A 14,399-nucleotide genomic window follows, 5' to 3' on the forward strand; every position below is an offset into this window, starting at 1 on the left:
GTTAGGAGGGAGAGATAGATCAGCCATGATTGAATGGCAGAATTGATGGGCTGAATGGCCTAATCCTGCTCCTATCACATGATCTTATGACCATATATCCATGTGCAAATCTAAAACCATCTGAAATGCCCCTATTGCATCTGCCTCCACCACCACCCCTGGGAGCACGTTCCAGGTACTCAACATTCTCTGTATAAACAACTTGTCCACAAACCTCCTTTAAACTATGTCCCTCTCACCCTTAAAGCTATGCTCATTCGTCTTTGACATTTCCAAACGAGAGCAAGGGAAAAAAAGGTTCTGCCTACCCATCTATGCCTCTAATAATTTGTATATACTTCTATCAGGTCTCCCCTCAATCTGAAAATAGATAATAGATGATTAGTAGATATGGTCACTACCTCTTCTCCCCGAGCCCATCAGGCAGGAGGCACAGAAGTGTGAAAATGCACACTTCCAGGTTCAGGGACAGCTTCTTCCAGCTGTTACCAGGCAACCGAATCATCCCACGAGAGAGTGGTCCTGTGCTACTATCTACCTCACTTGGACTATCTTTTATCGGACCTTATCTTGCACTAAACGTTATCCCCTTCATCTGTACACAGTGGATGGCTCGATTGTAATCATGTATAGTCTTTCCGCTAACTGGATAGCAGGTAACAAAAGCTTTTCACTGTACCTCGGTACACGTAATCATAAACTAAACAAAAATGCAAAAAAATAACAAAGTAATTAATTGTGCAAGAAATGTAGGTCTGTGGCAATCTGTTATACTACCATTTTTTTCACTTGCTTTAAGTAAAAATGATTTTGTAAAAAGTACCTACAGCCAATTGCTTGTTAGTGACGAACAAACTCACTCAAGGTTATTTTGCTCTTATTGTTCTAATTTCGCTTCCACCCCCTCCCCGTTAAAAAACAAAACAAAGTCATGTTACGTCAATGGGTGGGGAAGCAGGGAGGGCAGTTTCTTTTCCTCCTCCTCCTCCTCCTCCTCTGAGCTCTTTGCTCAGCGAAAGAGTTGGATGTGACGGAAGTGCTGAGATAAGGGCAGCGCTTCAGCGAGCGGAGACTGGTGGAGCCCGGCCCGGCGAACGCAGCCATCGGATAGAACCTTGCCCCGTTCTCCGAGTTGCAACACGGAGTTCCAATAGAACGTTACCCGGTCCCGTGATTTGCAACACAGCGTTCCAATCGAGCGTTGTCCGGTCCCCTGATTTGCAACACGGCGTTCCGATCGAACCTTGCCCCGGTCTCCGAGTTACAACACGGCGTTCCAATAGAAGGTTGCCTGGGTTCCCGATTTGCAACACCGAGTTCCATTAGAACCTTACATCGGATCGCACGCCAGAGAGGTGAGGAGAGGTCAACGTTTGCATTTTACAGAAGACTTTTGACATATGCAAAGTAATTGCCCACGAAATAAAGGAAGCAGGAAAGAGAACGTGATTAGAGCTAGGGAGCTAAGAATCGGTGCTGGTGATTCCCTGCGTTTTCAAAGAGCTGGAGAGTCAGCATCATTGATAGTCTGCAGGCTTTTAAAGTTATCTGATAATCTACAAATGTAATTAATAATTTTTTGTCTTTTCGCAGCACTTTTAAAATTCACGCCTTGGTTAGTGCCTCCCTTATGGTAGTCGACCTGGAACTTGCTAAAAGCGATAGGGTTCATGACAGATAGTTTTGGCAAATAATGTTCCGCTTTAAACATTCAGAGTGCATTTTTAATATGTATCTTTGCTTGAATGTTTAAGAGTACAAATGTTATTTCGGAAAAGGAACAAACTTTCCAAGCAGTTGCCTGCAGATTCTGAATTTAACCCGGAGCAAGCTGTGTGGTGTTATCTTGATTGGCAACAAGGTTTTCCAATCGGCTGTGAACCTTTTATTTCTGTCTGCCAATCCATGTGAGAGGTTGTATTTGGTTAGCTGCCGGGTCCGTGGTGTCGCCCAGCCTGTGTCAAAGGGCGACACAGTGCTGCTTGTTAATTGCCCGCTTTGCGTGGGTTTAAGACCGGGCCTTGCAACCTTGATACAGGAAGCAAGTTTTGCAATAGCAAACATCTTTCTTGCAGGTCTCTTTGCTTTAAGGCGGCTCCCCGTCATATCCTTGTGTCTCATTCTGGTGTACAGCAAGTCAGAGCTTGTGATGTCCCAAGCACACATTTGCAAGCTTCGCCTCCTGTTCAAAGCGCCGCTGTTTTGATTAATGCTCCCCACAGCCAAGTATGTATTTATGCACGGTAGTAATCTATGCCACACCTCTGAGTCATGGTCAAGGCCTCAGAGACAGAAGGCTGCTGATTGTGTCCTTCTCCAGAGACTTGTTCATCAGCCTGAATTTTATGCTGGAGTTCAGTGTTGAGTTAGCGTGGTGTCACCTTTTTGGGGGAAATGTTCAGCTATCGCCACCTTTGTCCACAAAACTAATTTTAAAAGAGATTAGTGAAACGAATGCCACATCCACTCAACGCCTGGTCATAGGGTACAGGTCCACCACCGATTTTCCGGCACCCTTGGTTCCAGTGCCTTTCTGAATTATCTTTTGCCGGACCAACAGAGGCCACGGCCTCCGAGATGGGGTTGAAGGGCACTGGAACGGTCCACCTAGGCCGTCGAGCTGAGATACTGGCCCATCCGGGCTGGATTTCCAGAGCCCCGCCAATTGGCGCAGAAGCCCCGTTAAGTTGTAGATCGGCCGTCTCACCCGGCCTAGGTGCCACATGTTCAGGGTGACTTCTCGAGGGGATTTCAAATGCACTCTCTTAATTCTGTCCGGATTAAAGGAGGTTCCGGACCACCATTGCCAGAAAATCGATGGTGAACCTGTACTGCAGCACAAACGGGTCCTTTGGCCCAGTGTGTGCTTATTGACATCAGGTACATGGATTGGAAAGATGAGAGGGATGTGGGCCATAAGCAGGCAAATGGGATTAGTTCAGATGTATTTTAGCTAACATGGTTTTGTTGGGATAGGACCTGTTTCTGAGCTGTGTCTGTGACGGCTGACTGTTATAAAGTTGCACTGCCCTTCTATAAACAGGCCCTTCAGCCCACCTTGTCCATGCTAACCAAGTTAGCATACAGGGCTAGTCCCATTTGCCTGCATTTGACCCACATTCCTGCCCATATATTTGCCTAAATGTATTTTAAAAGTTGTAATTGCAGCTGGTTCTGTAGCTTCCTCTGGCAACTCGTTCCAGATACGGACTGCCCTCTGACTGAAAAAATTGCAACTGAGGTTCCTTTTAAATATCCCTCCTCTCACCTTCCTTAATCTATGCCCTGTAATTTTTGGATCCTCTACCTTGGCCAACAGACCCAGCATTCACTTTGACAATGCCCCTCATCGGCACAGAGTTGCTGCCTTGCAGCGCAGGAGACCCGGGTTCGATCCTGACAATGGGTGCTGTCTGTATGGAGTTTGTACGTTCTCCCTGTGATTGTATGGGTTTTCTCCGGGTACTCCGGTTTCCTCCCACCTTCCGAAGACATGCAAGTTTGTAGGTTAATTGGCTTCTGTCAATTCACAATTGTTCCTAGTTTATTGTCACGTGTACCATGGTACAGTGAAATGTTTTTTTATTGCGTGCTAACCAGTCAGTGGAAAGACAATACATGATTATGATTACAATCGAGCCATCCACTAGATGGAACTAGTGTACGGGTGATCGTTGGTCAGTGCGGACTCACTGGTTAATCGGAATTAACTAGCAACCCATTTCTAACGAAGGACCTGTTTCCATGCTGTATCTCTAAACTAAACGCATCAATAAAGTCACCCCTCAGCCCCCCATGTTCCAAAGGAAAAAGTCCTGCCATGTTTCCCAATGCTTTTTGAAAGCAATGGATGTAACGTGAATGGGATTTAGAAGGTGCTATTGAAATCTATTCCCTTTCTCTGCTCCCACTATTCAGCGTGTTGGAGCTTGTTGGATGGGAGATTGAGTTCTGCTAGACCTGCCTGCTGCTGCCTGCCTGTTTTGTTCAAAGGCCAACTATTTTGATTAATGCTGCTTTCAACAAAGATGAAATATGTATTTAGGCAAGCTCATAATGTGCTCATTGTGCCACTCCTCCTTGTGAATAGGTGATGTATAGATTTCATTAGAATGCGGTTTCACAGTTGACTTGGATCTGGAGAAATGTGCCATTTCAGCTCGTAGTGAAAACAGGAAAGGCTGGGAAAGTTTTAGCAGGTCAGGCAGCTGATGTGGGGGAGGGAGAGGGATTAATAACCTTTTAATCAGAATTAACCAGCAACCGATTTCTTCTAATGGGTCAATACAAAACACTTTGCGTTGTGCTGGAGGAACTCAGCGGGTCAGGCAGCATCTGGGGTGGGAATAGATGAGATGGTTCTGTGTTTAGTTTAGTGATATTCGGCCCACTGAGTCCTTGACGACCATCAGTCACCCGTTCACACTAATTCTATGCTTTCTTTCCCACTCCCTACACTCAATGGGCAGTGGAGGGGGGGGGAGAGGGAGGTTGGTGGGGAGGAGGGGGAGGGAGGTTGGTGGTGGGGAGTGGAGGGGGAGATTGGGGGGGAGTGAGGTTGCTGGGGTTGGTTGTGGGGTTGGTGTTGGGGGGGGGGGGTGTGGGAATGCTGGTAAAGTGCTGAAGTAACTTTACAAAGTGCTGAAGTAACAGCGGGTCAAGCAGCATCTTTGGAGAACAAGGATAGACACCCTTTCGGGTCGGGAACCTTCTTCAGACTGTTGGAGTATGGAGTCTCTCCACATACGCTGCCTGACGCACTGTGTCCCTCCGCTGGTAGATTATTTTATGCTCAAGATTCCAGCATCAGCAGTTGTTTTAATCACTTTGTAACAACTCCTGGTCCTTTCTGCTCTCAGAGTTGGATGCAGTGTCTGTGGCACAGATTGTTCTGGTCTGATAAAGGATATAGGATATGGAAATGGAGCTGCTTCTCTCTCCACAGATGCTGCCCGTCCTGCAAAGTTCCAGTACCTGCAGTTTGTTGACTTGCTTTAGTCATACATTGTGGAAACAGCCCCTTTGGCCAACTTGCCCATGCTGACCAAGATGCCCCGCCCCGTCTACAATAGTACCACGTGCCCTTCTCTAAGCAAGAGACTGTGCATCTACCCGATCTATTCCTCTCACGATTTTGTACACCTCTATAAGATCACCCCTCATCCTCTTGCGCTCCACGGAATAAAGTCCCAGCCTGCTCAACCTCTCCCTATAGATCAGGCACATGAGTCCTGGCAACATCCTCGTAAATCATCTCTGCATCCTTTCCTGCTTGACAACATCTTTCCCATAAACCCATGGTGACCAAAATTAAACACAGTACTCCCAAATGTGGCCTCACCAAAATCTTGTATAACTGCAGCATGACCTCCCAGCTTCTATACTCAATAATCTAACTGATGATTGACTTGCAGTGTTGGCGTGATGGGTATGTGCTGGCTCTGTTATGCAGTGGTGGGAGCAAGTCCAAGAACAGCAAGGGTGGAAGGAGGCAACTGACATTTACATGAGTCTGCATTAGATCATTTCCTCTGTCACTGGAGAATGCAAAAAAGAAAAAAGAAAAATTGTTTTCATGTCAAAGGTCCACCAACGTAATCAAAGACGTGTTTCTCCCCGGCCACTCCCTCTTCTCTCCTCTCCCATCGGGCAAGAAGTGTGAAAATGCACACCTCCAGACTTTAGCCGTTAGCCGGCAACTGAACCATCCTACCAACAACCGGAGATAAGATTTTGAGCTGCTGCCTATCTCATTGGAGACTCTTGGACTTTCTTTTGTTTGGAGTTTACTAGACATTACCTTGCACTACAAGTTATTCACATTATTCCCTTTATCATGTATTTGTACCCTGTGGATGACTCAATTGTAATCATGTATTGTCTTTCAGCTGACTGGTTAGTACGCAGCAAAAGCTTTTCTAAGCTGAACTAAAAAGTCTGAAATATAACTGAAAACTTTTTAAGGCAGAGATTGACAAATACTTAATTTGTAAGTGCTGAGGGTTAAGGCAGGAGAATGGGGTTGAGAGGGAAAGGTAGATCAGCCATGATTGAATGGCGGAGTGGATTCATAAGTTATTGAACTCACGAACAGTAGAGCCATCTCCATCATCCAGGACCCCTACCACCCATCACACCACATCTTCTCTATTCTGCCATCTGGTACGAGGTACAGGAGCATCAGCTGCAAAACCAGCAGGATGCTCCACAGCTTATTCCCACAGGCAATAAGACTGATTAACGGACTGTGTCCCCACCGCAAATATTGTTCACAAACACATGCAACCTCGTCCACTGTCGGTCGGAATGTCTGTTTTTATTCTATTGTAAATTTTAGGCCTACTTTTTGTTTTAGACATGGTAATTTAAATTTGTTTTTAAAGCCCTTTGTATTTATCCTTTTTTTTTATTAACTACACTGAATGGAAACTGATCGAGTAATGTTTTTTCGTTTCCTCTGTGTATGCAAGTACTCAGTGAAAATGATATTAAATAAATACTGAATACTGTATTGGAACAGAATTGGGCCATTCAGCCCATCAAGTTTACTCTGCCATTCATAGTGGAAACATCCTCTCCAGATCCACTCTGTCAAGGCCTTTCACTACTCAACTCGATGCCGAATACCCTAATTCTGCTCCTATGAGTTATGAACTGCTAGAAAGCAGATGCTTGGGTCAATAGAGTTGGTCGCAGTTCATGTCAAGTTGAGTTTACTGTCATGGTGAGGTACAAGTGCAATGAAAATCTTGCTTGCAGCAGCATCACAGGCACATGGACACAAACAAAGACACAAAAAACATGAATTATATGTTCTACCAGTCCGTGGAGTAGCATGGTGGCGCAGAGACCCAGGTTCAAAGGACAAGTACAAAGGACATTTATTGTCACCTACACCAATTGGTGCAGTGAAATTTGAGTTATCATGCAGCAGAGAAATAAGATAAACATCACACTTTAGAATTTAACATAAAACATAAAAAACATCCTCCCACAGTGGAATCAGCGTTTCCCACTGTGAGGGAAGGCACCAAAGTTCAGTCTCTTCCTCTGTTCACCCGTGGTCCGGGCCTATTGAGGCCTCCGCAGTCGCCGCAACGACGGCCCGATGTTTCAGGCTCTCGAACGGAATAACACTCAGCGGCCCAGAGCCTCCGAATCGGCCGCTTCCTACCGGAGACCGCGGCTCCCGAAGTCCACAGGCCGAGCTGGGCGGAGATTCAACACTGGCGACCTCGGCGAGAGATCCCAGGCTCCGCGATGTCAAAGTCAGCGCCGCCCGCAGCTAGAAGCTCCATAGACCACGGCTCCACGGTGTTGAAGTTGGCAGTCCCAGCACTCCGGAGCTCCAACACGGCGATATCCAGTAAGGCATCACTTGCTCCGCGATGGAATTCAGTACTGTGCCGCTACTGAGGCTGAAGCTCTGGCCGGTCTCCGGTAGGAAAGGCCACGCCAATTCAGATGGTAGGCCGCGAGGAGAGTGCGAAGATGCGGCTACAAGGATAGACGCATTCTCAACCAGGAAATGACTAAGAAAAACAGTTTCCCCCTCCCCCCCCCCTCCCCCTTTTAAAATACACTAGGATAGGTACATGGATAGGAAAGGTTAAGAGGAATATAGGCCCAACCTGAGCAAATGGGACTAACTAAGATGGGGCATCTTGGACGAATTTGGCTGAAGGGCCTGTTTCCATGCACTATGACTAAATCCTTGGTAGTGTTAGACGTGTCTTTGAAGTATGTGGTGAAGGAGCTCCCACGATACGATTATGCTGAGAGTGGCTGCACTTTGCTCCTTTGTTCGTGGAACGTCTGTGATGAAAGATGGAGTTAATTGCCAGATATATTGCCTTGCATCTTCAAAGCAGGTTTCCGAGACAGCTGAGGTCTGAGTATCATGATACCATCTGTCCTCGGGCAAAAAAGTATTTACTTTCACGAAGGTTCCAACTTGAATGAGCCCACGTCAACAACCAGAGCTGAAGTGCCAAATTTTATTTCACTGTTCACTTCATCTGTAGTTGAGTTCCTCAACCAGATTTCTGTCCTGCTGACGTGATGCGGAAAAGCGTAAAATTAATTGTATTATACGTTGCTGCCTTATACAGCCCGAGACCCAGGTTTGATCCAGACTATGGGTACTGTCTGTACGGAGGTTACACGTTCTCCCTGTGTTTTGTGCAGCACCAGAGACCCGGGTTTGATCCTGACTACAGGTGCTGTGTGTACGGAGTTTGTACGTTTCCCTGTGACAGCGTGCGTTTTCTCCGGGTGCTCCGGTTTCCTCCCACACTCCAAAGACGTGCGGTTTTGCAAGTTAATTAACTTTAGTGAAAACAAAATAGTAAATTGTCCCTTGTGTATAGCATAGTGCTAGTATATGGGGTGATTGCTGGTCGGCGTGGACTCGGTGGGCCGAAGGGCCCTTTTTTCGTGCTGTATCTCTAAAGTCTAATGTTAACTGGGTCAGCTAGCCATTTCTACTGTAGGACATATTGGAGCTGAACACCCACACGTAACATTTTCTGCGCCAATTCTTCTGAACATCATTACTAATGTTTAAATTGTTATCACGTTTGCTGTCAAGCTGGAAAGGGTGCGGTGAAGACTTATGAGGATTTTGTCAGGACTCGAGAGCTACAGGGAGAGGTTGGGCAGGCTAAGACTTCATTCCTCAGTGCAAAAAGGCAGAAAGGCATGAGATAGGGTGAATGCACAGAATCTTTTTCCCAGGGTAGGGGAATCAAGAACGAGAGAGCATGGATTTAAGGTGAGGGGGCAAGATTTAATAGCAATCTGAGGCAACCTTTTTCACAAAGAGGGTGGTGGGAATATGGAACAAGTCTTTTACCCAGAGTAGGAGAATCAATCAAAATGACAAACCCCACTCACCCACTCCATGCCCTGAAGGTGATCAAGAGCAGCATCTTCAGTCAGAGGCTGATTGCACCAATGTGCAAAACGGAGAGATACAGGAAGTCCTGTTTACCAGCTGCTATAAGACTTTATAATGAGCATAAATAACTGCACTTTTTTTAAATTAATTGTATTTTAACTTGTATTTTAACGTATTTTAACTTGTTATGTATGAAAGCGTGGTGTTATGTTTGTCTTGAAGCTGTCGTGGCACTGTAATTTCCTGAAAAGGATTATTAAAGGAATAATCAATCAATCAATCAATAAGTAGGTGGTATAGCTTTAAGGTGAGAGGAGAAAGATTGAATATGAAACCTGAGGGGCAACTTTTTCCACACAGAGGATGGTGCGTGTCTGGAACAAGCTGCCTGAGAAACTAGTTGAGGATGGTACTATAACAAAAGTTAAAAATAATTTGGACAGGTACATGTACAGGAGAGGTTTGGATGCATATGGGTCAAACACAGGCAAATGGCACCGGCGTAGATGGGGCATTTTGCTCGGCATAGACGAGTTGGGCTGATGAACCTGTTTCTGTACTGTATGATTCGAGGACTCCATCTGCGTGTTTCATTTAATTATACCCTTTCAGTGTTTAAAACTGTCTCGTCAGATTTCTGTTCTGAGTTTTTAGTGAGTTTAATTTGTTGCCACATGTATCGAGGTGCAGTGAGAAGCTTTTTTGTTGCGTGCAATCCAGGCAACGGAAGGCCCACACATGAATTTGTCCCCAGTGTACAGATACAGGATTAAGGGAATAATGTTGGGTCCAAGTTAAAGTCTAGTAAAGTCCGATTAAAGATAATCCGAGGGTCTCCAATGGGGTAGATGGTAGGTCAGAAGCACCTTCTAGTTGGTGAGAGGACGGTTCAGTTGCCTGAGATCAGTTGGGAAGAAACTTTCCTCCCACATTCCAAAGAGGTGCAGGTTTGTAGGTTAATTGGCTTCTGTAAGTTGTCCCTAGTATAGAGGATAGAAGGAGTGTGTGGGTGATCATTGAAGCAGACTCGGTTGGTTTCCATGTTGTATCTCTAAACTAAAGTAAAACGTTGTGGCGGCACCTGGTGGCAACCCAAGGGCACAACGAACCGTCGGCTCTAGAGGGCAGCGTCTTGGTGTAGGAGGCGCTACATGGGGTCGGTACCTGAATTGGTATTTAAGACCGGGCAACGCCCGTGTCCTCCGAGGAGTAGGGAGCTGTATTGGAGAGAATAAACACGTCTAGTGCACACAACTCGTGTCCGACTAGTTTTTGGCTGGACTCCTGCCAGTCCCCACTGCACTGGTGACCCCCGAAGCCCAGGGGTGTAATCCTGGAAGGGAAATTTGAAAAAAAAAAGCATTCTGCCGCTGCCGCCTACGAGGCCGATGTGGCCGAATTCAACGCGGTCTCCCTGAAGCTGCCGGGGGTTTGCTTTCGACAGGCTGAATCCCAATTTTACATCCACGGCGTTACAGCCGACGAGACTCACTATCAATATGTGGTGAACGCCCTTGACCAGCAGACGGCCGGTCGGGTCATTCCTTACCTGGATAACCCGCCGGTCGTGGGGAAATACACAGGCCTCAAGGAGCTGCTGTTCCGGGTCTACGGGCCGAGCCGAATGCTGTCACATCCTTAACGTGGGCGGGCTCGGTGACCAAATGCCCTCGGCCCTCATGAGCGAGATGCCAACGCTCATGGGCGACCACCTATCCTGCTCACTCTTTGAATTCACCTACCTGCAGCAGGTGCCGCAAGACATCCGCTGTCAGCTTGCGGGGGAGAGCTTCGAGGATCCCATCCGGCAAGCATCCCGTGCTGATGAGCTGTGGCTTTCCGACCAGCAGCAGGTGGGTGCACTGGAATACCTGGAGCAGCAGGAATCCCCGGAATCACTGGACCGGATCGATGCAGCGCCCTGGCAAGCCCAGCGACCCATGACCACGCCCACAAGAGGGCCACGCCCACAAGAGGGCCACGTCCACAAGAGCCACAGACAAGACAAGTGGCACAGGAGAGGAGGATGGCTGAGCAGGACCCAGGAAATCCAAGGAGAAGGATGTGGTGTTTTTACCACCAGCGCTGGGGTTGAGCAACCTGCCAATGCCACCAGCCATGTTCATTTCCGGGAAATGGCAGCGCCGGCTGGCAATAGTCACTGCGGTGGCCGGCAGGATCCATCGACTGTATGTCTGGGACTGGCACACGGGGCTCAGGTTCTTGGTGGACACCGGGGCAGAGGTCAGCGTATTGCCCCCATCTGGACTTGACCTTCGTGCTGGTAAGAGGACCCCCATTAACTGTTGCGAATGGCAGTTCAATCCGCACATATGGTGTCCGCACGGTTCATGCCATTTTCGGCGTGTGCCATTTCACCTGGCCTTTCATCATCGCTGACGTGGCCCAGCCGCTGCTGGCCGCAGATTTCTTGCGGGCGCAGTCGCTCCTCGTCGACATGAGGGGCCAATGTCTCGTCCACGGGTCAAATTTTGAGAAGATCTCCTTGCGCTCCACTGCGCCCGCAGCGCCGGTCAGCAACCATGTAGCGACGGTGGACAATGTCTACGCCCAGGTACTGGCTGAGTTCCGGGACATTGTCACCCCCAAGTTCGGCTCGGCCAGCCTGAGGCACGGTGTCATGCACCATATTCTGACATCGGATCCACCACTTCATGACCGCGCCCGCAGGCTCACTCCTGACAAGCTCCTCATAGCAAAGGCGGAGTTTCACAGTATGGAAGCTATGGGCATCGTTCGACGCTCCAACAGCCCATGAGCCTCCCTGCTGCACATGGTGCCGCAAGTGTCCGGCGGCTGGAGGACATGTGGGGACTACCGCCGCCTTAACGAGGCCACGACCACTGACCGTTACCCTATTCCCCACATACAGGACTTATCAGCCCATCTGGCCGGGGCTAGGTTCTTCTCCAAGATCGACCTAGTCCGGGGATATCACCAGATTCCCATGCGACCGGAGGATGTCCCCAACACGGCAATTATAACCCCTTTCGGGTTGTTCGAGTTCCTGCGGATGCCCTTCGGCCTCAAGAATGCCGCGCAGGCTTTTCAGCGCCTGATGGACACCGTGGTGCGCGGGCTCGACTTCCTGTTTGTCTAATTGGACGACATCCTCATGGTAAGTCGCTCGTGAGAGGAACACTGCGCCCACCTGCGTCTATTCTACCAGCGCCTCCGTGACCATGGCCTCATAATTAACCCTGGCAAGTGCCAATTCTGCCTTCGGGCCATCATCTTACTGGGGCATCTGGTGACACGGCACGGAGCAGTGCCTCTGCCAGACAGGGTTGAGGCAATCCGCCAGTTCCCGGGGCCTGCTACAGTACGTGGCCTCCGGGAGTTCGTAGGGATGGTTACATTTTACCACCGATTCATTCCGGTGGCTGCCAAACTTTTGCGGCCGCTTTTCCAGTTGCCGAGGGGCAAGCAACGGGAGATACAATGGGACGCTGTCACCACGGCGGCGTTTGAAGGAGCGAAGGAAGCCTTGGCTCAGGCGACTATGCTCGTGCATCCGTCGGCCGATGCCCCCACAGCCCTTACCGTGGATGCCTCGGACTCTGCAGTCGGCGGCATTTTGGAACAGTCGGTAAAGGGCCTCTCGCCTTCTTTAGCCGTCACCTGAACGTTACAGCGCTTTCGACCGGGAGTTGCTCGCCTTACACCTCTCAGTGCGGCACTTCCGGTACTTCGAGGGCTGTTCCTTCCTAGCCTTCACGGACCACAAGCCCCTCATGTTTGCTTTCGCGAAGGTTTCGGATCCTTGGTCCGCCCGTCAGCAGCGCCAGCTGGCGGCTATATCGGAGTATACAACGGACGTCCGACACATTGCCGGGAAATGCAATCTTGTGGTGGATACTTTGTCCCTTCCGGCAATTGCAGCCGTGCTTAACCCGGCCTCGGGGATAGATTACTCCACCTTGGCGGCGGCCCAGCTGGTGGACGATGAGATCCGGCGAACCGCACCGCGATCTCTGGCTTGGTGCTTGAGGACGTGCCATTGGGTTCCTCGGGTTCCATCCTCTGTGACGTAACCACGGGTCAGCCGAGGCCTATCGTTCCGGCGGCCTGGCGCCATCACGTCTTTGAGGTGATCCATGGGCTGGCCCACCCATCCATCCAGGCCACAGTCGCTATGCTGTCCGCAAGGTTTATGTGGCACGGACATCGGAAGTAGGTCGCTCACTGGGCCCGGGCGTGTATCCCGTGCCAGAAATCAAAGTGGCATCGACACGTCCGCGCCCGTTCAAGGCTTTGCAGTGCCACGCCGGTGGTCCGATCACATCCACATGGACATTGTGGGACCACTACCTCCGTCCCAAGGGGTTTCACACCTGCTTGCGGTGGTCGACCGTTTTACGCGGTGGCCGGAGGCCATCCCGCTCAAGGACACTTCAACGCAGTCATGTGCTCGTGCCCCCGTGGCAACTTGGATTGCTCGCTTTGGGGTTCCACTTCACATCACATCCAACATGGGCGCCCAGTTCAAGTCTGAATTGTGGTCCGCCATGGCCCGCCCGTTGGGGACACAGCTCCACCACACGACAGCGTACCATCCCCAGTCGAATGGGTTGGTGGAGCGGTTCCACCGCTGTCTGAAGGCCGCACTGAAGGCTCGTCTCACAGGCCCTGGGTGGATGGACGAGTTGCCATGGGTCCTGTTGGGGATTCGGATGGTCCCCAAGGAGGATCTGTCATCGTCCTCCGGGGAGTTGGTATATGGTGCTCCGCTCACCGTCCCCGGGGAGTTTGTCCCTGCTGCTGATGGGTCCCAGGAACCCCTGTCATTGGTGCTGATCCACTTGCGGGAGAGGGTCGGCGCCCTGTCTCCCATCCCAACGTCACGTCATGGAGTGGCCCCTTCCCATGTGCCACTGCCGCTGATGGGCTGCCCTTACGTTTTTCTTCGCCGTGACTCCCACAAGTCACCCTTGCAGCGCCCGTATGAAGGTCCCTTTCGCGTGCTGCGGCACGGGCCTACTACATTTGATTTGGACATGCGAGGCCGGCGTGAAACTGTGTCTGTGGCTCGTTTGGAACCAGCCCACTTGGACCTGAGCGAGCCAGTCCATGTGGCTCAACCGCCCCGTCGCGGTCATCCGCCGCCCCGGGCTCCCGGAGAATCGTCTGAACTGAGCAAGCCCCCGGGGAGTGGGATTGTATCTATGCGTTCGGGCCGCCTCGTTCAGCGTCCTGTCCGGTTCGGTGCCTCTAGTTCTGGGGGGGGGGGGGGCACCTGGTGGCAACCCAAGGGCACAATGAACCATCGACTCTAGAGGGCCGACTCTTGGTGTGGGAGGCGCTAGTCATGGGGTCAGTACCTGAGTTGGTATTTAAAGCCGGGCATCGCCCGTGACCTTGAAGGAGTAGGGAGCTGTATTGGAGAGAATAAACACGTCTAGTGCACACAACTCGTGTCTGACTAGTTTCTGGCTGGACTCCTGCCAGTCCCCACTAAAACATAGAGATTCGCTTTTTT

The 14,399-nt window shown here is 49.9% G+C and overlaps 1 protein-coding gene across 4 annotated transcripts in view; it reads left to right on the forward strand.

Annotated features, from left to right (window-relative positions):
* Nucleotides 1–1,001: 1,001 nt before the first annotated feature.
* Nucleotides 1,002–14,399, forward strand: part of pdlim5 (PDZ and LIM domain 5) — a 206,933-nt gene continuing 193,535 nt past the window's right edge. For all 4 annotated transcript variants that reach the window (XM_033022484.1, XM_033022505.1, XM_033022514.1 and 1 more), the window contains exon 1: nt 1,002–1,355. The gene's annotated coding sequence lies outside the window, so the exon portion shown is untranslated. The remainder of the gene's footprint in view (nt 1,356–14,399) is intronic.

Source organism: Amblyraja radiata, chromosome 1, assembly GCF_010909765.2.
Source record: "Amblyraja radiata isolate CabotCenter1 chromosome 1, sAmbRad1.1.pri, whole genome shotgun sequence".
Classification (NCBI taxonomy): Eukaryota; Metazoa; Chordata; class Chondrichthyes; order Rajiformes; family Rajidae; genus Amblyraja; species Amblyraja radiata.